At 45.7% G+C, this 23,498-nt stretch overlaps 1 pseudogene across 1 annotated transcript in view; it reads right to left on the bottom strand.

Annotated features, from left to right (window-relative positions):
* LOC118374845 (endoplasmin-like) overlaps positions 1 to 23,498 on the bottom strand; it is a 77,592-nt pseudogene that overhangs the window by 13,397 nt on the left and 40,697 nt on the right. The window contains exons 17-18 of the transcript XR_008066958.1: positions 15,428 to 15,746; positions 7,783 to 7,818 (exon numbers count right to left, since the gene is read on the bottom strand). The product of XR_008066958.1 is annotated as an endoplasmin-like (transcript). The remainder of the gene's footprint in view (positions 1 to 7,782; positions 7,819 to 15,427; positions 15,747 to 23,498) is intronic.

The raw sequence follows: 23,498 nt of genomic DNA, 5'->3' as shown, positions 1-23,498 counted from the left end.
GAGATTCAGTAGGACATATTTAAGCCTCGCACTTTGAAACAGATCAGAAAGAGTTTATTCCTAACTGAACCAGAGCTCAGTCCTTCTACTTGTGAATGACAAAGCACATATCTATTGTTTACACGTAACCTATATTGTATTTGGCGACTAGACCTTAATTATACTTTTCCATTCGAAAGGAATAACACTATAATTTTTTCTTATGTAAAATCAAAATAAAGTTTTTATTATACAGGCTGAAGACTTTTTTTGCCATGTCTGGACATCACTGACCGTACTTCTCCTGTACCATACATAAACTACACAGGTATCTTGACCCCAACCTCCCCTGATGACCTCTTACTCCCTTACTGCTGGCATGAGTCAGTATGGTTGACCAGCCCATCAGCGAGGCCAGTGAGCACAGCGGTCAGTATGGTTGACCAGCCCATCAGCGAGGCCAGTGAGCACAGCGGTCAGTATGGTTGACCAGCCCATCAGCGAGGCCAGTGAGCACAGCGGTCAGTATGGTTGACCAGCCCATCAGCGAGGCCAGTGAGCACAGCGGTCAGTATGGTTGACCAGCCCATCAGCGAGGCCAGTGAGCACAGCGGTCAGTATGGTTGACCAGCCCATCAGCGAGGCCAGTGAGCACAGCGGTCAGTATGGTTGACCAGCCCATCAGCGAGGCCAGTGAGCACAGCAGTCAGTATGGTTGACCAGCCCATCAGCGAGGCCAGTAGGCGCAGCAGTCAGTATGGTTGACCAGCCCATCAGCGAGGCCAGTAGGCGCAGCAGTCAGTATGGTTGACCAGCCCATCAGCGAGGCCAGTGAGCACAGCAGTCAGTATGGTTGACCAGCCCATCAGCGAGGCCAGTAGGCGCAGCAGTCAGTATGGTTGACCAGCCCATCAGCGAGGCCAGTGAGCGCAGCAGTCAGTATGGTTGACCAGCCCATCAGCGAGGCCAGTGAGCTGTATAAGATCCTCAACTGACTGACTGACTGACTGTCTGTCTGTCTGTCTGTCTGTCTGTCTAACCTCAACCTCCCACACAGGAGACTAGGATAGATCCTCATCTCAACACTGTCCTCCTGCACCTGGTTTGAACTCATGTCACCCTACATCATCCACTGATGCATTTCCTTCCTGTTCTTCGCTAATGGAAGATAGAGATGAATTACCACCGTTGTCTCTACTGTAATCAGAGGCCAAATGAAACACTGTGGAGAAACAGTTATGATTAATGACCTCCGTGTTTTAAATCCTCACATTTTTCCATATCAGTTTTATATAAAAATAAAGTGCAGACTGACTGTCAGTGTAACTTCAAAAGGTATCCTTGATAAGAGATTTAACGGTTTGTTTTATAGGTAGACTGACTGCTGACTGAATGACTGCTGACTAAATGACTGAATGACTGCTGACTGAATGACTGCTGACTGACTGACTGTCAGTGTAACTTCAGAAGGTATCCTTGATAAGAGATTTAACGGTTTGTCTTATAGGTAGACTGCTGACTGAATGACTGCTGACTGAATGACTGCTGACTGACTGACTGTCAGTGTAACTTCAAAAGGTATCCTTGATAAGAGATTTAACGGTTTGTCTTATAGGTAGACTGCTGACTGAATGACTGCTGACTGAATGACTGCTGACTGACTGACTGTCAGTGTAACTTCAAAAGGTATCCTTGATAAGAGATTTAACGGTTTGTTTTATAGGTAGACTGACTGAATGACTGCTGACTGAATGACTGCTGACTGACTGAATGACTGCTGACTGAATGACTGCTGACTGACTGAATGACTGCTGACTGACTGAATGACTGCTGACTGACTGACTGCTGACTGAATGACTGCTGACTGACTGAATTTACTGCTGACTGAATGACTGCTGACTGACTGACTGTCAGTGTAACTTCAAAAGGTATCCTTGATAAGAGATTTAACGGTTTGTCTTATAGGTAGACTGCTGACTGAATGACTGCTGACTGAATGACTGCTGACTGACTGAATGACTGCTGACTGAATGACTGCTGACTGAATGACTGCTGACTGAATGACTGACTGACTGACTGACTGACTGACAGCTAGCCAACGTCTACTGTTTCGAATTCAATCACCGGTCAGGTAGTATCACATTTTCATTTCATTTTCATTACAGTGCAACGGTTTGATTTGTTTGATCGTAGCTAGCTACATAGCTAGCTACATAGCCGTCTTTGTTTCAAAGATAATTGTGTAGTCTAGAGCGATTTCCTAGGTTAGCTAGCCAGCTATTGTCGTTCTTTTAACGCAACGTAACGTAAACAACACTGCTAGCTAGCCAGCTAGCCCCCGAATAGTAGCACTGTAGAAACTATTACACTCAACGGAACGACTTGATTAGTGTAGTGTCAACAACGCAGCCACTGCCAGCTAGCCTACTTTAGCAGTACTGTATCATTTTAGTCAATAAGATTCTTGCTACGTAAGCTCAACTTTCTGAACATTCGAGACGTGTAGTCCACTTGTCATTCCAATCTCCTTGCATTAGCGTAGCCTTTTCTGTAGCCTGTCAACTATGTGTCTGTCTATCCCTGTTCTCTCCTCTCTGCACAGACCATACAAACGCTCCACACCGCGTGGCCGCGACCACCCTAATCTGGTGGTCCCAGCGCGTACGACCCACGTGGAGTTCCAGGTCTCCGGTAGCCTCTGGAACTGCCGATCTGCGGCCAACAAGGCAGAGTTCATCTCAGCCTATGCCTCCCTCCAGTCCCTTGACTTCTTGGCACTGACGGAAACATGGATCACCACAGATAACACTGCTACTCCTACTGCTCTCTCCTCGTCCGCCCACGTGTTCTCGCACACCCCGAGAGCTTCTGGTCAGCGGGGTGGTGGCACCGGGATCCTCATCTCTCCCAAGTGGTCTTTCTCTCTTTCTCCCTTACCCATCTGTCTATCGCCTCCTTTGAATTCCATGCTGTCACAGTTACCAGCCCTTTCAAGCTTAACATCCTTATCATTTATCGCCCTCCAGGTTCCCTCGGAGAGTTCATCAATGAGCTTGATGCCTTGATAAGCTCCTTTCCTGAGGACGGCTCACCTCTCACAGTTCTGGGCGACTTTAACCTCCCCACGTCTACCTTTGACTCATTCCTCTCTGCCTCCTTCTTTCCACTCCTCTCCTCTTTTGACCTCACCCTCTCACCTTCCCCCTACTCACAAGGCAGGCAATACGCTTGACCTCATCTTTACTAGATGCTGTTCTTCCACTAACCTCATTGCAACTCCCCTCCAAGTCTCCGACCACTACCTTGTATCCTTTTCCCTCTCGCTCTCATCCAACACTTCCCACACTGCCCCTACTCGGATGGTATCGCGCCGTCCCAACCTTCGCTCTCTCTCCCCCGCTACTCTCTCCTCTTCCATCCTATCATCTCTTCCCTCTGCTCAAACTTTCTCCAACCTATCTCCTGATTCTGCCTCCTCAACCCTCCTCTCCTCCCTTACTGCATCCTTTGACTCCCTATGTCCCCTATCCTCCAGGCTGGCTCGGTCCTCCCCCTCCCGCTCCGTGGCTCGACGACTCATTGCGAGCTCACAGAACAGGGCTCCGGGCAGCCGAGCGGAAATGGAGGAAAACTCGCCTCCCTGCGGACCTGGCATCCTTTCACTCCCTCCTCTCTACATTTTCCTCCTCTGTCTCTGCTGCTAAAGCCACTTTCTACCATTCTAAATTCCAAGCATCTGCCTCTAACCCTAGGAAGCTCTTTGCCACCTTCTCCTCCCTCCTGAATCCCCCCTCCTCCCTCTCTGCAGATGACTTCGTCAACCATTTTGAAAAGAAGGTCGACGACATCCGATCCTCGTTTGCTAAGTCAAACGACACCGCTGGTTCTGCTCACACTGCCCTACCCTATGCTCTGACCTCTTTCTCCCCTCTCTCTCCAGATGAAATCTTGCGTCTTGTGACGGCCGGCCGCCCAACAACCTGCCCGCTTGACCCTATCCCCTCCTCTCTTCTCCAGACCATTTCCGGAGACCTTCTCCCTTACCTCACCTCGCTCATCAACTCATCCCTGACCGCTGGCTACGTCCCTTCCGTCTTCAAGAGAGCGAGAGTTGCACCCCTTCTGAAAAAACCTACACTCGATCCCTCCGATGTCAACAACTACAGACCAGTATCCCTTCTCTCTTTTCTCTCCAAAACTCTTGAGCGTGCCGTCCTTGGCCAGCTCTACCGCTATCTCTCTCAGAATGACCTTCTTGATCCAAATCAGTCAGGTTTCAAGACTAGTCATTCAACTGAGACTGCTCTTCTCTGTATCACGGAGGCGCTCCGCACTGCTAAAGCTAACTCTCTCTCCTCTGCTCTCATCCTTCTAGACCTATCGGCTGCCTTCGATACTGTGAACCATCAGATCCTCCTCTCCACCCTTTCCGAGTTGGGCATCTCCGGCGCGGCCCACGCTTGGATTGCGTCCTACCTGACAGGTCGCTCCTACCAGGTGGCGTGGCGAGAATCTGTCTCCTCACCACGCGCTCTCACCACAGGTGTCCCCCAGGGCTCTGTTCTAGGCCCTCTCTTATTCTCGCTATACACCAAGTCACTTGGCTCTGTCATAACCTCACATGGTCTCTCCTATCATTGCTATGCAGACGACACACAATTAATCTTCTCCTTTCCCCCTTCTGATGACCAGGTGGCGAATCGCATCTCTGCATGTCTGGCAGACATATCAGTGTGGATGACGGATCACCACCTCAAGCTGAACCTCAGCAAGACGGAGCTCCTCTTCCTCCCGGGGAAGGACTGCCCGTTCCATGATCTCGCCATCACGGTTGACAACTCCATTGTGTCCTCCTCCCAGAGCGCTAAGAACCTTGGCGTGATCCTGGACAACACCCTGACGTTCTCAACTAACATCAAGGCGGTGTCCCGTTCCTGTAGGTTCATGCTCTACAACATCCGCAGAGTACGACCCTGCCTCACACAGGAAGCGGCGCAGGTCCTAATCCAGGCACTTGTCATCTCCCGTCTTGATTACTGCAACTCGCTGTTGGCTGGGCTCCCTGCCTGTGCCATTAAACCCCTACAACTCATCCAGAACGCCGCAGCCCGTCTGGTGTTCAACCTTCCCAAGTTCTCTCACGTCACCCCGCTCCTCCGCTCTCTCCACTGGCTTCCAGTTGAAGCTCGCATCCGCTACAAGACCATGGTGCTTGCCTACGGAGCTGTGAGGGGAACGGCACCTCAGTACCTCCAGGCTCTGATCAGGCCCTACACCCAAACAAGGGCACTGCGTTCATCCACCTCTGGCCTGCTCGCCTCCCTACCACTGAGGAAGTACAGTTCCCGCTCAGCCCAGTCAAAACTGTTCGCTGCTCTGGCCCCCAATGGTGGAACAAACTCCCTCACGACGCCAGGACAGCGGAGTCAATCACCACCTTCCGGAGACACCTGAAACCCCACCTCTTCAAGGAATACCTAGGATAGGGTAAGTAAGGGTAAGTAATCCTTCTCCCCCCTTCCCCCCGTCTGCTAAATGACTTAAATGTAATGTAATGTAATGAATGACTGCTGGCTGACTGAATGACTGCTGACTGACTGCTGGCTGAATGACTGCTGACTGACTGAATGACTGCTGACTGAATGACCTCTCTGGGAATGGGTATCTCCCGGTTGAGAAGCTAAACCTACTACAGCAAAAAGCTTTTGTTCCAGCCCAGTAGTAATACACCTGCAGTGGTGTAATGTACTTCAGTAAAAATACTTTAAAGTACTACTTAAGTAGTTTTTGTTGGGTATCTGTATTTTACTTTACTATTTATATGTTTGACAACTTTTACTTTTACTTCACTACATTCACTACACCTGAAACCCCACCTCTTCAAGGAATACCTAGGATAGGGTAAGTAATCCTTCTCACCCCCCTAAAAAGATTTAGATGCACTATTGTAAGTGGCTGTTCCACTGGATGTCATAAGGTGTATGCACCAATTTGTAAGTCGCTCTGGATAAGAGCGTCTGCTAAATGACTTAAATGTAAATGTAAATGTAATTCCCAAAGAAATTAATTTAAATTTAGAAATGTCCTTTAAAAAAAAAAAAAAGCACATTTTTGTCCATTAAAATAACATCAAATTGATCAGAAATACAGTGTAGACATTGTTAATGTTGCAAATGACTATTGTAGCTGGAAACTGAAGATTTGTTACGGAATATCTACATAGGCGTACAGTGGTCCATTATCAGCAACCATCACTCCTGTGTTCCAATGGAACGTTGTGCTAGCTAATCCAAGTGTATCATTTTAAAAGGAAAATTGATCATTATTTAATTGATCACTAGCTAATCCAAGTTCAGAAGAAACGCACACCGATTACACCTATTATGCGAGGTGCTGGCTAGCGGAGTGGAAAACATGAGAATAAAGGAGAGCCTCACACTCTAGGAGCTCAGACGCAAAAAATGTCATTACCAACGTTTCGACAGCCAGGCTGTCTTCCACAGATGAAGACAGCTTCCACAGATGAAGACAGCTTCCACAGATGAAGACAGCTTGCCTGTCGAAACATTGGACATTACATTTTTGCATTTGAGCTCCTAGAGTGTGAGGCTCTCCTTTATTTTCAAGCTAATCCAAGTTTATCGCTTTAAAGGGCTAATTGATCATTAGAAAACCATTTTGCAATTATGTTAGCTGATAATTGTTATTCTGATTAAAGAAGCAATAAAACTGGCCTTCTTTAGACTCGTTGAGTATCTGGAGCATCAGCATTTGTGGGTTCGATTACCGGCTCAAAATGGCCAGAAACAAGACCTTTTTTCTAAAACTGTCAGTCTAGTCTTGTTCTGAGAAATGAAGGCCATTCCGTGTGAGAAATTGCCAAGAAACTGAAGATCTCGTACAACTCTGTGTACAGAACAGCTCAAACTGGCTCTAACCAGTATAGTTTGAGAAACAGAGGCCTCACAAGTCCTCAACTGGCAGCTTCATTAAATAGTACCCGCAAAACACCAGTCTCAACGTGAAGAGGTGACTGGCCTTGGCAGAGTTCCTCTTTCCAGAGTCTGTGTTCTTTTGCCAATCTTAATCTTTTCTTTTTCTTTGCAACTCTGCCTAGAAGGCCAGCATCCCGGAGTCGCCTCTTCACTGTTGACGTTGAGACTGGACAGAGGAACTCTGCCTAGAAGGCCAGCATCCCGGAGTCGCCTCTTCACTGTTGACGTTGAGACTGGTGTTTTGCGGGTACTATTTAATGAAGCTAACAGTTGAGTACGAGATCTTCAGTTTCTTGGCAATTTCCCACATGGCCTTCATTTCTCAGAACAAGAATAGACTGACGAGTTTCAGAAATGCTGATGCTCCACATACTCAACTAGTCTAAAGAAGGCCAGTTTTATTGTATTTATTGTATTTATTTTATAATTTTAGCTAACACAACGTGCCACTGGAACACAGGAGTGATGGTTGATAATGGGCCTCTGTACACCTATGTAGATATTCCATTAAAAACCTGCCGTTTCCAGCTACAATAGTCATTTACAACATTAACAATGTCTACACTGTATTTCTGATTAATTTTATGTTATTTTAAAAATGTGCTTAAGTATATTTTAGCAAGTACATTTATTTTTGATACTTAAGTATATTTAAAACCATATACTTTTACGCTTTTACTCAAGTAATATTTTACTGAGTGACTTTCACTTAGGTCATTTTCTATTACTGTATCTCTACTTTTACACAAGTACGACAATTGGGTACTTTTTCCACCACCTGACATAACAACAGATGTAACACACTCACCTGATGCTCTTCTAATGAATCGACTCATCACTGGAGCTGAAATAAGAGGAAAACAAAATGTTAGGTGATCATATAGGATTCATTTGGGGATTCGTATAGGATTCAAATCAGATTCATATCGGATTACATTCCGTTAAGGCCAAAGAAAGAAAGAGGACTTCCAATATTGCAGTGATATCATACAGAGGAACGGATCAACACAGTGATATCATACAGAGGAACGGATCAACACAGTGATATCATACAGAGGAACGTATCAACACAGTGATATCATACAGAGGAACGTATCAACACAGTGATATCATACAGAGGAACGTATCAACACAGTGATATCATACAGAGGAACGGATCAACACAGTGATATCATACAGAGGAACGTATCAACACAGTGATATCATACAGAGGAATGGATCAACACAGTGATGGATCAGAGGAACGTATCAACACAGTGATATCATACAGAGGAACGGATCAACACAGTGATATCATACAGAGGAACGTATCAACACAGTGATATCATACAGAGGAACGTATCAACACAGTGATATCATACAGAGGAACGTATCAACACAGTGATATCATACAGAGGAACGGATCAACACAGTGATATCATACAGAGGAACGTATCAACACAGTGATATCATACAGAGGAACGTATCAACACAGTGATATCATACAGAGGAACGGATCAACACAGTGATATCATACAGAGGAACGTATCAACACAGTGATATCATACAGAGGAACGTATCAACACAGTGATATCATACAGAGGAACGTATCAACACAGTGATATCATACAGAGGAACGGATCAACACAGTGATATCATACAGAGGAACGGATCAACACAGTGATATCATACAGAGGAATGTATCAACACAGTGATATCATACAGAGGAACGGATCAACACAGTGATATCATACAGAGGAACGGATCAACACAGTGATATCATACAGAGGAACGGATCAACACAGTGATATCATACAGAGGAACGTATCAACACAGTGATATCATACAGAGGAACGTATCAACACAGTGATATCATACAGAGGAACGTATCAACACAGTGATATCATACAGAGGAACGTATCAACACAGTGATATCATACAGAGGAACGTATCAACACAGTGATATCATACAGAGGAACGTATCAACACAGTGATATCATACAGAGGAACGGATCAACACAGTGATATCATACAGAGGAACGTATCAACACAGTGATATCATACAGAGGAATGTATCAACACAGTGATATCATACAGAGGAACGTATCAACACAGTGATATCATACAGAGGAACGGATCAACACAGTGATATCATACAGAGGAACGGATCAACACCCCTATTACCAGCCTGTTCAACCTCTCTTTCATATCGTCTGAGATCCCCAAGGATTGAAAGCTGCCGCAGTCATCCCCCTCTTCAAAGGGGAGACACCCTGGACCCAAACTGCTATAGACCTATATCCATCCTGCCCTGCCTATCTAAGGTCTTCGAAAGCCAAGTCAACAAACAGGTCACTGACCATCTCGAATCCCACCGTACCTTCTCCGCTGTGCAATCTGGTTTCCGAGCCGGTCATGGGTGCACCTCAGCCACACTCAAGGTACTAAATGATATCATAACCGCCATCGATAAAAGACAGTACTGTGCAGCCGTCTTCATCGACCTCGCCAAGGCTTTCGACTCTGTCAATCACCAAATTCTTATCGGCAGACTCAACAGCCTCGGTTTTCGGATGACTGCCTTGCCTGGTTCACCAATTACTTTGCAGACAGAGTTCAGTGTGTCAAATCAGAGGGCATGCTGTCCGGTCCTCTGGCAGTCTCTATGGGGTGCCACAGGGTTCAATTCTCGGGCCGACTCTTTTCTCTGTATATATCAATGATGTTGCTCTTGCTGCGGGCGATTCCCTGATCCACCTCTACGCAGACGACACCATTCTATATACTTTCGGCCCGTCATTGGACACTGTGCTATCAAACCTCCAAACGAGCTTCAATGCCATACAGCACTCCTTCCGTGGCCTCCAACTGCTCTTAAACGCGAGTAAAACCAAATGCATGCTTTTCAACCGATCGCTGCCTGCACCCGCATGCCCGACTAGCATCACCACCCTGGATGGTTCCAACCTTGAATATGTGGACATCTATAAGTACCTAGGTGTCTGGCTAGACTGCAAACTCTCCTTCCAGACTCACATCAAACATCTCCAATCAAAAATCAAATCCAGAGTCGGCTTTCTATTCCGCAACAAAGCCTCCTTCACTCACGCTGCCAAGCTTACCCTAGTAAAACTGACTATCCTACCGATCCTCGACTTCGGCGATGTCATGTACAAAATGGCTTCCAACACTCTACTCAGCAAACTGGATGCAGTCTATCACAGTGCCATCCGTTTTGTCACTAAAGCACCTTATACCACCCACCACTGCGACTTGTATGCTCTAGTCGGCTGGCCCTCACTACATATTCGTCGCCAGACCCACTGGCTCCAGGTCATCTACAAGTCCATGCTAGGTAAAGCTCCGCCTTATCTCAGTTCACTGGTCACGATGGCAACACCCATCCGTAGCACGCGCTCCAGCAGATGTATCTCACTGATCATCCCTAAAGCCAACACCTCATTTGGCCGCCTTTCGTTCCAGTACTCTGCTGCCTGTGACTGGAACGAATTGCAAAAATCGCTGAAGTTGGAGACTTTTATCTCCCTCACCAACTTCAAACATCAGCTATCCGAGCAGCTAACCGATCGCTGCAGCTGTACATAGTCTATAGGTAAATAGCCCCCCCTTTTTCACCTACCTCATTCCCATAATGTTTTTATACTGTTTTTATTTATTTACTTTTCTGCTCTTTTGCACACCAATATCTCTACCTGTACATGCCCATCTGATCATTTATCACTCCAGTGTTAATCTGCAAAATTGTATTATTCGCCTACCTCCTCATGCCTTTTGCACACATTGTATATAGACTGCCCATTTTTTTTTTCTACTGTGTTATTGACTTGCTAATTGTTTACTCCATGTGTAACTCTGTGTTGTCTGTTCACACTGCTATGCTTTATCTTGGCCAGGTCGCAGTTGCAAATGAGAACTTGTTCTCAACTAGCCTACCTGGTTAAATAAAGGTGAAATAAAAAATAAAATAAATAAAAAAACACAGTGATATCATACAGAGGAACGGATCAACACAGTGATATCATACAGAGGAACGTATCAACACAGTGATATCATACAGAGGAACGTATCAACACAGTGATATCATACAGAGGATTGGATCAACACAGTGATATCATACAGAGGAACGTATCAACACAGTGATATCATACAGAGGAACGTATCAACAGTGATATCATACAGAGGAATGGATCAGAGGAATGGATCAGAGGAACGTATCAACACAGTGATATCATACAGAGGAATGGATCAACACAGTGATATCATACAGAGGAATGGATCAACACAGTGATATCATACAGAGGAATGTATCAACACAGTGATATCATACAGAGGAACGTATCAACACAGTGATATCATACAGAGGAACGGATCAACACAGTGATATCATACAGAGGAACGTATCAACACAGTGATATCATACAGAGGAACGTATCAACACAGTGATATCATACAGAGGAACGTATCAACACAGTGATATCATACAGAGGAACGTATCAACACAGTGATATCATACAGAGGAACGGATCAACACAGTGATATCATACAGAGGAACGTATCAACACAGTGATATCATACAGAGGAACGTATCAACACAGTGATATCATACAGAGGAACGTATCAACACAGTGATATCATACAGAGGAACGGATCAACACAGTGATATCATACAGAGGAACGTATCAACACAGTGATATCATACAGAGGAACGTATCAACACAGTGATATCATACAGAGGAACGTATCAACACAGTGATATCATACAGAGGAACGTATCAACACAGTGATATCATACAGAGGAACGTATCAACACAGTGATATCATACAGAGGAACGGATCAACACAGTGATATCATACAGAGGAATGGATCAACGCTGGCAACTGAATAATGGGTGAAAAGGACATTTGATCCACTGGGGATTGTTATAAAAAAATGTTAATCACAGATGTGACCTAGTGCTTTAATGCATATCTCTTTGATAACGGCATCAAACCAGGTAAACCATAACTGCTATTGGTCAATATTGCCCATGCAGAACTAACATGGCTGCCGTAGCATTGGTGGTGTTATGTAAATGCATCGTAACACTTCAAACTGCACAAACTCCCTCTACTATATATTTGGCTCTACATAAAACCAGGTATGCACGCACCCTTTGCTGAGCTAAAACTCCTAACAGGGAACAGCTGCTGAGTCCTTTGAATTGCATTTTGCTTCTCTGAACAAAATTTAATTGAGAATGAATTTAAAGCGTCAATGAACCAAAGCAATTTAAAACACTTTGCACTAGAACAATACCTCCACATGAAAAATACATTAGGTAAGAGGTTTCATCTCATCCATGAATACCTAGTTAGCCAGCCTCTCTCTCTCTTCCCCTCTCTCTCTCATCTAAATATAATTATGAGCAGAGGGCCTGGGTTGGTTGTGTTGTGTAAGGGGGAATTATAGGTCCTCTCACGGGCCATGAAAAGTGCAGTCAAGGCTTGCCAGTAACAGGAAGATTGAATACACCTGACTGCACCAGTCCTGAAACAACCATCTCTCAGGGTTTGTACCATAGCTACATTACTAATTGTTTATAAAAAATAATAATCAGACGCAGACACGTGATGTGTTGAAGCGAGATGCAACTCAGTCAGTGATGAGCTCAGACTGTTTACTTTAGATTCACTGACTACGGAAACCCAGGAGGCACAACTTCCCACAATACCATATGCATGTCGCACCAACATACATTTACAAAGGCATCACATACTGTATGTCAAAGATAATCAACTAGATTCAGCCACAAGCCGATTTATTTTTAAGCGGCTGGTCGGGGGGATGGAACATAATTACAAATAATTTATAGGACTGCAAATTGACCGCAAGAAGCCCAAACAGATATAATATTTGACTAAAACATAATAATTTCAAACTTTGCTTACATTTGTATACAATATCACATATCTCTCTATTATACATGGGACTACTTTGGACCAAAGATTTCCAAAATTAAAATCACTTGGAGCTGATTCGCTGGTGTTTTCACAGTCTTTTATGTCCAACAATAAAACAAAAATATATGTATTTTTTTGCTCAGAAAACTTGGGGGGGGACAAATAAAACCACCAAGTGGGGAACCCGGACATGTGTTGTCGTCACACTATTATAACAAACTGGAACGGAACATTGTGATGATACTGTGTCAGGGCCAAGGGCTCATGGGAGTAATGTGACATTGGCTGCATGTAGCATTTCTGCATCAGCCAAGGTCTTATCTTCTCTCTTCTAGTCTGTTCTATTCTACTCTATTCCATCTGCAAGCAGTAATCATGCATGGGGCTTGTTCTATTCCATCTGCAAGCAGTAATCATGCATGGGGCTTGTTCTATTCCATCTGCAAGCAGTAATCGTGCATGGGGCTTGTTCTATTCCATCTGCAAGCAGTAATCGTGCATGGGGCTTGTTCTATTCCATCTGCAAGCAGTAATCATGCATGGGGCTTGTTCTATTCCATCTGCAAGCAGTAATCGTGCATGGGGCTTGTTCTATTCCATCTGCAAGCAGTAATCGTGCATGGGGCTTGTTCTATTCCATCTGCAAGCAGTAATCGTGCATGGGGCTTGTTCTATTCCGTCTGCAAGCAGTAATCGTGCATGGGGCTTGTTCTATTCCATCTGCAAGCAGTAATCATGCATGGGGCTTGTTCTATTCCATCTGCAAGCAGTAATCGTGCATGGGGCTTGTTCTATTCTATATGCAAGCAGTAATCGTGCATGGAGTGTGTTCTATTCCATCTGCAAGCAGTAATCGTGCATGGGGCTTGTTCTATTCCATCTGCAAGCAGTAATCGTGCATGGGGCTTGTTCTATTCCATCTGCAAGCAGTAATCGTGCATGGGGCTTGTTCTATTCCATCTGCAAGCAGTAATCGTGCATGGGGCTTGTTCTATTCCATCTGCAAGCAGTAATCGTGCATGGGGCTTGTTCTATTCCATCTGCAAGCAGTAATCGTGCATGGGGCTTGTTCCATATTCTATATACATGTGTTACATAAAATGTATAAACAGAGAATGTAGGCCAAGGCTTGTTGCAGCCTTGCCTGACGTTCCACTGCTCTACTATTCGCTTCAGCCTGAGACTGCCATCACTGAAGTCGTTTGTCAAAATTAGGGGGTGTTGTACAAAACAAAGTAATCAGCGATTGGATCATCTCTAACCAATCAGATTATCAAAGCCAATGGTGAATCTTCAAAACATCACTTTACCCATGTGTGTTCTTTTCTGGCTCTGGTCCAACCCATTGGTTTCGGAGACCAATCAGACGGTCTAGAATGGATTTTCATTCTAGGAATCTTCAAAGAGATACTCAGATCCCCAATCAATGAGGGGTTCGATTGATCTGGCCCGGGCTACACCGAGCTATGGCCCATCACGTCATCTTGAATGTGGGGAGGGAATGAGCCTTTCTCAAATCAAACAATAATCTGCCCACTTCACCATGTTGTCAACAAGGCAGCGTGGGGCATTGTTCAGAAAAATACATATATTTTTCTTAAAATAAAATGTTAGAATTTTCAAAATATATACATTTCATTGAGAAGGCAGATAAAGCTTTTTTTCATCAAAAGCAATCACTTTTGCATGTGAAAACAAAGAATCCTACTCATTACTACACGTGTATAATTACGTCACTTTTGTTTTGACACGGACAGAGCGGGACACCACCTGGCTCGCGCCCGGGAGGCAACCTGGTTCTAAATCGAATGCAATCAACTTTCAGCCGGTGCAAAACACACCTACAAGGGCGACCAGGCGAGATGAATCGCACCCCCTCATTGGGGAGAAGAAACAAACGTCCGTGGGCGTGACGTAGCGTTTGGCCAGAGGAAGGAGTTTGGGTAGCCAGGCAAGTTGCAGCCCTGGGTGGCCTATCCTCCTAATAGCAGGCATCCAGACTTCCTCTTCAGTCAGGCTCCCCAACCACTGAGTAATGGAATGCTAACCTGTCACAAACACTCCTCCACCCCCAACTGCTTTACTTTCAGACCTACAGAGCTGTACAATGCCAATAACATACTGTTGCATATGAAATGTGCGATTCTTATCACGAGGACTGTAAATAGGCTCTTGTTCCCTCTGTAGTAACTTGGCCTACAAGCACTGTATAGCCCTAATGATGTCGAATGAAATCAGGATACGCTGTCGGTTAGAGATCAAAGGCTACACAGCTATACTTACTGTATGTTCATTAGTATGCACATCAATCAGCCACCACGGCATGACCATATATGGGCAATATCAGCCCAGACAAAATAAATGCCATGGTGTTAGAATGTGGCAAGCAATTTGCTAATCACACACCACTGGCTATATTCTCTCTAGGAGGCAAACATATTGGAAATGTAGGATTCCATTCCAATATTCCATTGGCTGCAGAATATAATATTCACATGGTTATTATTATTTACCAATGAATTCCTCTTCGTCACTCTCCTCTTCCTCTCCATTTTCAGAATCGATCTGCATGGCTTCGTCGATGAAATTGACCGCTTTCCCACTGGGTCGCGAAGCCGAATGTTGGTCATTGCCGAACGCGGCCCCGGTAGTCTCACTGTCCTTCAGTTGGGTGAAATACTGCAACGCGAACTCGAGCAAATCTCCCGGCTGATTCCGTAACACTTCCACCGTAAAGCTCTGCAACAGCTCCGTCAATCCTTCAGGAATTTCTATACTCATTCCTGATGTCAAATATATGAGAAATACGAAATAAAATGTATAATTAATGTGCTTCCCAAATAACGAAAGAATTCTATTTAATTATAAATACAAGAGACTGATAAAAGTGAAACGAAAAATGAAAAAACGCTTAATTGCCCGGTGAATGTTTTATAATCCACGTGCAATGTAGAGAATCCTTTCAGTATATTGAATGAAAATGGCATCTTTTGCTGCTCTCACTGGCTACAGGAAACCCACGCACGTGACCCGAGAAACCATGGCAACCACCCACCCAGGGATTGCGTATGAGAAGCGAGCTGCAGCAATGCATAGGATGGCAAAAACTGCAGTGGCATGTTGTGAGCGTTGACTCATTTAATGTAACCAAACATAATAGCCTAGTCAGAGATGGACATAGCAAAAATGTGTAAGATTTGTATATATATATATAATATATATATAATATATATATATATATTTTTAATATATATATATATATATATATATATATATATATATATATATATATATATATATATATATATATAAGGAATACCATTATAGCACTATGCATAAAGTATCTGGTAGTTGCTTCAGGCTATTCTATGGGTAGTCTGTTCTGTTTACAGTCATTGGTTCAAATTCAAGCTGGACAAATGGCCACATTTTACAGTAAATGGCCTATATTCTGTGTATTTTCCAACTATGTGTTAAATTATGTAAAGATAATTACAGTTAAAAGCTAAAAAAAAAAAAAAAAGGGAGTACAATTAGACTGGCACTTCCTGTTCTGACCCACTTCCTTTCTGTCTTTAGGGAGGAAACATAATAAATCAGTCAGACTGGGTTATTGTCAAGGGACTAGGTTTCTGTGCTGAGCAGAGGACCAGCTTTTTCTTTCCCTCTCAGACCCATTTTTACTGGAGATCGTTAAGGGACCTGTGGCCACTTTGCTGTAAAGGACTAGCCTGGTCCCAGATCTGTTTGTGCTTTTTTTGCCAACTCCTATGGTCCTTCTCACACCAATGACTATAGTAGAAAGTGGTTGGTAAAATGCTACAAACAGATCTGGGACCAGTCACACAAATGCATGGAGTTTTCCCTCTTAATATACATTCTGTGTGTGTGTCCATCATCCTCACACAGTCAATTTTCATATGTAGAATTCAAGTAAACAAACAATAGTTTGTATGTAATTCAAACCATGATGTATTGTTGTAATCCCAGCAAGGCAGTGTTCCCAAACTGTTGCAGATGTGACTGACTGTGTCCTCCTGGCCTTGTGGTTGGCAGCAGCCATCCAGTCTTTCCCCCGGTAGATTTGGATGGAAGAATGTGGTATTAGTGGAATATCAGTGTGAGAACATTTGATACCAACCAACTCTAGGTGTGTAAAACATAGGGAGGGAGACATATATGTGTTTTGACACAGTATAACGGCAATTTAATTTAAAATGTAATACAATGTGGACACAATAGTACTAGAGTATTTCAGACTGGAGGGTTTTGAGAGAGTATTCTGTTTCCTGTTTATTAACAGATCGCGTGACATTACAGTTATAAGAAAACACTAACAAAAGAACCCACCTGTGTGTTTTCCTGTAGGCTTACTCCCTGATACCCTCACTATAGAGCAGTCTACACAACACCAACACCATCACCACCACCACCCCAACCATCAACACTATCCCAACCATCATCATTACCACCATCACCACCATCAACACCACTAACCACCATCAACACCACCATCCCCACCATCACCACCAACACCACCATCCCCAGCATCAACATCACCATCCCCAGCATCAACACCACCATCCCCACCATCAACACCACCATCCCCACCATCCCCAGCATCAACAACACCATCTCCACCATCATCCCCACCATCCCCACCATCACCACCATCAACACCACCATCCCCAGCATCAACACCACCATCCCCAGCATCAACACCACCATCCCCACCATCCCCAGCATCAACACCACCATCTCCACCATCAACACCACCATCTCCACCATCAACACCACCATCTCCACCATCCCCAGCATCACACCACCACCATCACCATCCCTACCATCAACACCACCATCACCATCAACACCACCATCTCCACCATCAACACCACCATCCCCACCATCAACACCACCATCCCCACCATCAACACCACCATCCCCCATCAACACACCACCATCCCCAGCATCAACACCACCATCCCCAGCATCAACCACCACCATCCCCACCATCAACACCACCATCCCACCATCAACACCACCATCCCACCATCAACCCACCATCTCCACCATCAACCACCACCATCCCCACCATCAACACCACCATCCCTACCATCACACCACCACCATCTCCACCATCAACACCACCATCTCCACCATCCCCACCATCAACACCACCATCCCAACCATCAACACCACCATCCCACCATCATCCCCACCATCCCCAGCATCAACACCACCATCCCCACCATCAACACCACCATCCCCACCATCAACCCACCATCTCCACCATCCACCACCATCCCCACCATCAACACCACCATCAACACCACCACCATCATCCCCACCACCATCCCCACCATCAACACCACCATCCCCACCATCCCCACCATCAACACCACCATCCCCACCATCACCACACCACCATCCCCACCATCAACACCACCATCCCCACCATCAACACCACCATCCCCACCATCAACACCACCATCCCCACCATCAACACCACCATCCCCACCATCAACACCACCATCCCACCATCAACACCACCATCCCCACACCATCCCCACCATCAACACCACCATCCCAACCATCAACACCACCATCCACCCACCATCAACACCACCATCCCCACCATCAACACCACCATCCCCACCATCAACACCACCAACCCCACCATCAACACCACCATCCCCACCATCAACACCACCATCCCCACCATCAACACCACCATCCCCACCATCAACACCACCATCCCAACCATCAACACCATAATCACCACCATCAACACAACCATCAATATCAACATCATCCTCACACAGTCCATTCCCCACCATACATACCATCCCCAGCAACAAACAATAGTTTGTATGTACCATTCAAACCATGATGTATTGTTGTCCCCAGCAACCAGTGTTCCCAAACACCACCATGTGACTGATGGCAGCAGCCATCCAGTCTTTCCCCGGTAGATTTGGATGGAAGAATGTGGTATTAGTGGAATATCAGTGTGAGAACATCCCACCATCTAGGTGTGTAACATCACCATCCCCACCATGTGTTTTGACACAGTATCCCAATTTAATTTAAAATGTAATACAATGTGGACACAATAGTACTAGAGAATTCCAGACTGGAGGGTTTTCAGACACCATTCTGTTTCCCCTGTTTATTAACAGATCCGTGACATTACAGTTATAAGAAAACACTATCAAAAGAACCCACCCCCAGGCCATCTGATACACTCACCATAGACCAGTCAACACCACCAACCCAACACCATCACCACCACCACCCCAACCATCAACACCATCCCAACCATCATCATTACCACCATCAACACCATCAACACCATAATCATCACCACCATCCCCAGCATCAACACCACCATCCCCACCATCACACCACCAACCCCACCATCAACACCACCATCCCCACCATCAACACCATAATCCCCACCATCAACACCACCATCACCATCAACATCACCTCACACAACCATCAACACCACCATCAACAAACACCAGTCCCCACCATCAAACCACCATGTATTGTTGTAATCCCCAAGGCAGTGTTCCCAAACCATGCAGATGTGACCACCATCCTCCACCATCAACACCAGCCATCCAACACCACTTTCAACACCACCATCCCCATGGAAGAACACCATTATCAACATCACCATCCCAACCATTGATACCACCAACCCTACCATCATGTAAACCATCAGGGACACCACAATCCCCACCATCATACACCACCATTTAATTTACCATCAACACACCATGTGGACCATCAACAGTACTATCCCAACCATCAGACAGGGTTTTCAACAGTACCATCCTGTTTATTAACAGATCAACACCACCATTACAGTTATCAAGAAATCCCCACCATCAACACCAATCAACACCACCATCCCAACCATCAACACTTACCATCCCTACCATCATCCCCACCATCAAGCACCACCATCACCACCATCAACACCATCATCCCCACCATCCCCACCATCAACCACCATCCCCACCATCATCACCACCACCATCACCACCATCAACACCACCATCCACCATCAACACCACCATCCCCACCATCACCACCAACACCACCATCCCCAGCATCAACACCACCAACACCCCACCACCATAATCACCACCATCACCACCAACACCACCATCCCCAGCATCAACACCACCAACACCACCATCCCCACCATCAATCACCACCATCCCCACCATCAACACCACCATCCCCACCATCAATCACCACCATCAACACCCACCACACCATCCCCCATCAATCACCACCATCACCACCAACACCACCATCCCCAGCATCACCATCACCACATCAACACCACCAACCACCATAATCACCACCATCACCACCATCCCCACCATCAACACCACCATCCCCACCATCAACACCACCATCCCTACCATCAACACCACCATCCCCAGCATCAACACCACCATCCCCAGCATCAACACCACCATCCCCAGCATCAACACCACCATCCCCACCATCAACACCACCATCCCCACCATCAACACCACCATCCCCACCATCCCCACCATCAACAACACCATCCCCACCATCAACACCACCATCCCCAGCATCAACACCACCATCCCTACCATCAACACCACCATCCCTACCATCAACACCACCATCCCCAGCATCAACACCACCATCCCCAGCATCAACACCACCATCCCCACCATCAACACCACCATCCCCACCATCCACCACCATCCCCAGCATCAACACCACCATCCCCAGCATCAACACCACCATCCCCAGCATCAACACCACCATCCCCAGCATCAACACCACCATCCCCACCATCCCCAGCATCAACACCACCATCCCCACCATCAACACCACCATCCCCAGCATCAACACCACCATCCCCACCATCCCCACCATCAACACCACCATCCCCACCATCAACACCACCATCCCCACCATCAACACCACCATCCCCAGCATCAACACCACCATCCCCAGCATCAACACCACCATCCCCACCATCCCCAGCATCAACACCACCATCCCCACCATCAACACCACCATCCCCAGCATCAACACCACCATCCCCACCATCAACACCACCATCCCCAGCATCAACACCACCATCCCCACCATCAACACCACCATCCCCACCATCAACACCACCATCCCCACCATCAACACCACCATCCCCACCATCAACACCACCATCCCCACCATCAACACCACCATCAACACCACCATCCCCACCATCAACACCACCATCCCCACCATCAACACCACCATCCCCACCATCAACACCACCATCCCCAGCATCAACACCACCATCCCCACCATCAACACCACCATCCCCACCATCAACACCACCATCCCCACCATCCCCACCATCAACACCACCATCCCCACCATCAACACCACCATCCCCACCATCAACACCACCATCCCCACCATCAACACCACCATCCCAACCATCAACACCACCATCCCCACCATCCCCACCATCCCCAGCATCAAAACCACAGCCATCAACACCACCATGTTTTGTGCTGCAACCATGTTGTGTTACTACCATGTTGTTGTCATGTGGTGTTGCTAGCATGCTATGTTGTCATGTTGTGTTGCTAGCATGCTATGTTGTCATGTGGTGTTGCTACCATTCTATGTTGTCATGTTGTGTTGCTAGCATGCTATGTTGTCTTAGGTCTCTCTTTATGGAGTGTTATGGTCTCTCTCAAATCAAACTATTTGCCACATGCGTCGAATACAACAAGTGTAGACTTTACCGTGAAATGCTTACTTTACAAGCCCTTAACCAACAGTGCAGCTCAAGAAGTTAAGAAAATATTTAAATTTAATCCCAGCCCCTGTACCAGCAGGAGGCCTTTTGCCTTCTGGTAGGCCGTCATTGTAAATAAAAATTTGTTCTTAACTGACTTGCCTAAAAGTTACAAATAAATATTGTCCTGAGCTCACTTCGACACCCTTAACGGGCTCAAATACAGTAACTTCCACTGTTACTTCAGCTAGGTTTACACTAGTGTTTGTTCCCTGTACTGCCCTGGTCTCTGTTTGCTCCCTGTACTGATCAAATCAAATCCAATTTATTTATATAGCCCTTCTTACATCAGCTGATATCTCAAAGTGCTGTACCGAAACCCAGCCTAAAACCCCAAACAGCAAGCAATGCAGGTGTAGAAGAAAAACTCCCTAGAAAGGACATAACCTAGGACAAAAGCTAGAGAGGAACCAGGCTATGAGGGGTGGGCAGTCCTCTTCTGGCTGTGCCGGGTGGAGATTATAACAGAACATGGCAAAGATGTTCAAATATTCATAAATGACCATAAATGACCGGTCAAATAATAATAATCACAGTAGTTGTCGAGGGTGCAACAAGTCAGCACCTCAGGAGTAAATGTCATTTGGCTTTTCATAGCCGATCATTAAGAGTATCTCTACCGCTCCTGCTGTCTCTAGAGAGTGGAAAACAGCAGGTCTGGGACAGGTAGCACGTCCGGTGAACAGGTCAGGGTTCCATAGCCGCAGGCAGGACAATTTAAACTGGAGCAGCAGCACGGCCAGGTGAACTGGGGACGGCAAGGAGTCATCATGCCAGGTAGTCCTGAGGCATGGTCCTAGGGCTCAGGTCCTCGTTATTAGCGTGCACCACCGCTAACTAGCTAGCTATTTCACATCAGTTACACCTACATAAAGCTGTCCCAACAGCAGAGTCCAAACATATCAGTCCCAAAACCTTACCATTGCTACTCCTGGTTATCAGCAGAGCCTTATCTGGCAGCGAAACAGTTAATTCAGGCTCATTTACTGCCTTTAAAAACACATAGCTGATATGGCTGACTTGCTTAAACAAATGTGGTTTCTACTGACAATTGAGATGTACAAACTATGGCAGAATGGGACAACGAATGGATGAGAGGCAATCCGTAATTTCGATTAACACATTAATGAGCGAGCTAAGACGGCCGTACAGTAGTCAATATAACTATTTGTTCAGCACTTTTTGAAATGTACAGCGACAGAATTCAGAACTTGGACCGTTCTTACAGTAATCTCCCTGTACACCAAGTCAGAACTGCAGGATAAGTAAAGGGTGCATATAAGCAGACAATGAAAGCTCTTACAACGTTCGATGAATACATTTCTCTAAAACAGGTTATAGGCTACATGTGCACCACCAAGTCAGAACAGTAGTCGTAATTAAGAGCGGAAAAGGGACCTAATTATTAGGGTAAGGCACATGGGCTACTAACAGCTTACTACACAACATACACTTAGTATTCCTTTCTTAGCTATAGTATACATATCTCCCTGGCATATTACATTCTGGACTCACCATGTTTTGCTTGTGCTGCACGGCGGTCCATCGTGGGTACATTTTGTCATCAAACTTTGTACTTTGTCATCATAGTCTGGCATTCTCAGGATTTATGGTGTTTTCAAGACAACTAGTTTTTTTTCCAAGTTCCCAGTTGTCTGGAACTCACTGAAGTCAGATTTTCCAGTTCTGAGTTCCCAGATGTCTTGAACTCACTGAAGTCAGATTTTCCAGTT

Source organism: Oncorhynchus keta, chromosome 17 (assembly GCF_023373465.1).
Source record: "Oncorhynchus keta strain PuntledgeMale-10-30-2019 chromosome 17, Oket_V2, whole genome shotgun sequence".
Classification (NCBI taxonomy): Eukaryota; Metazoa; Chordata; class Actinopteri; order Salmoniformes; family Salmonidae; genus Oncorhynchus; species Oncorhynchus keta.
This window is presented reverse-complemented; position numbering and strand designations above follow the sequence as displayed.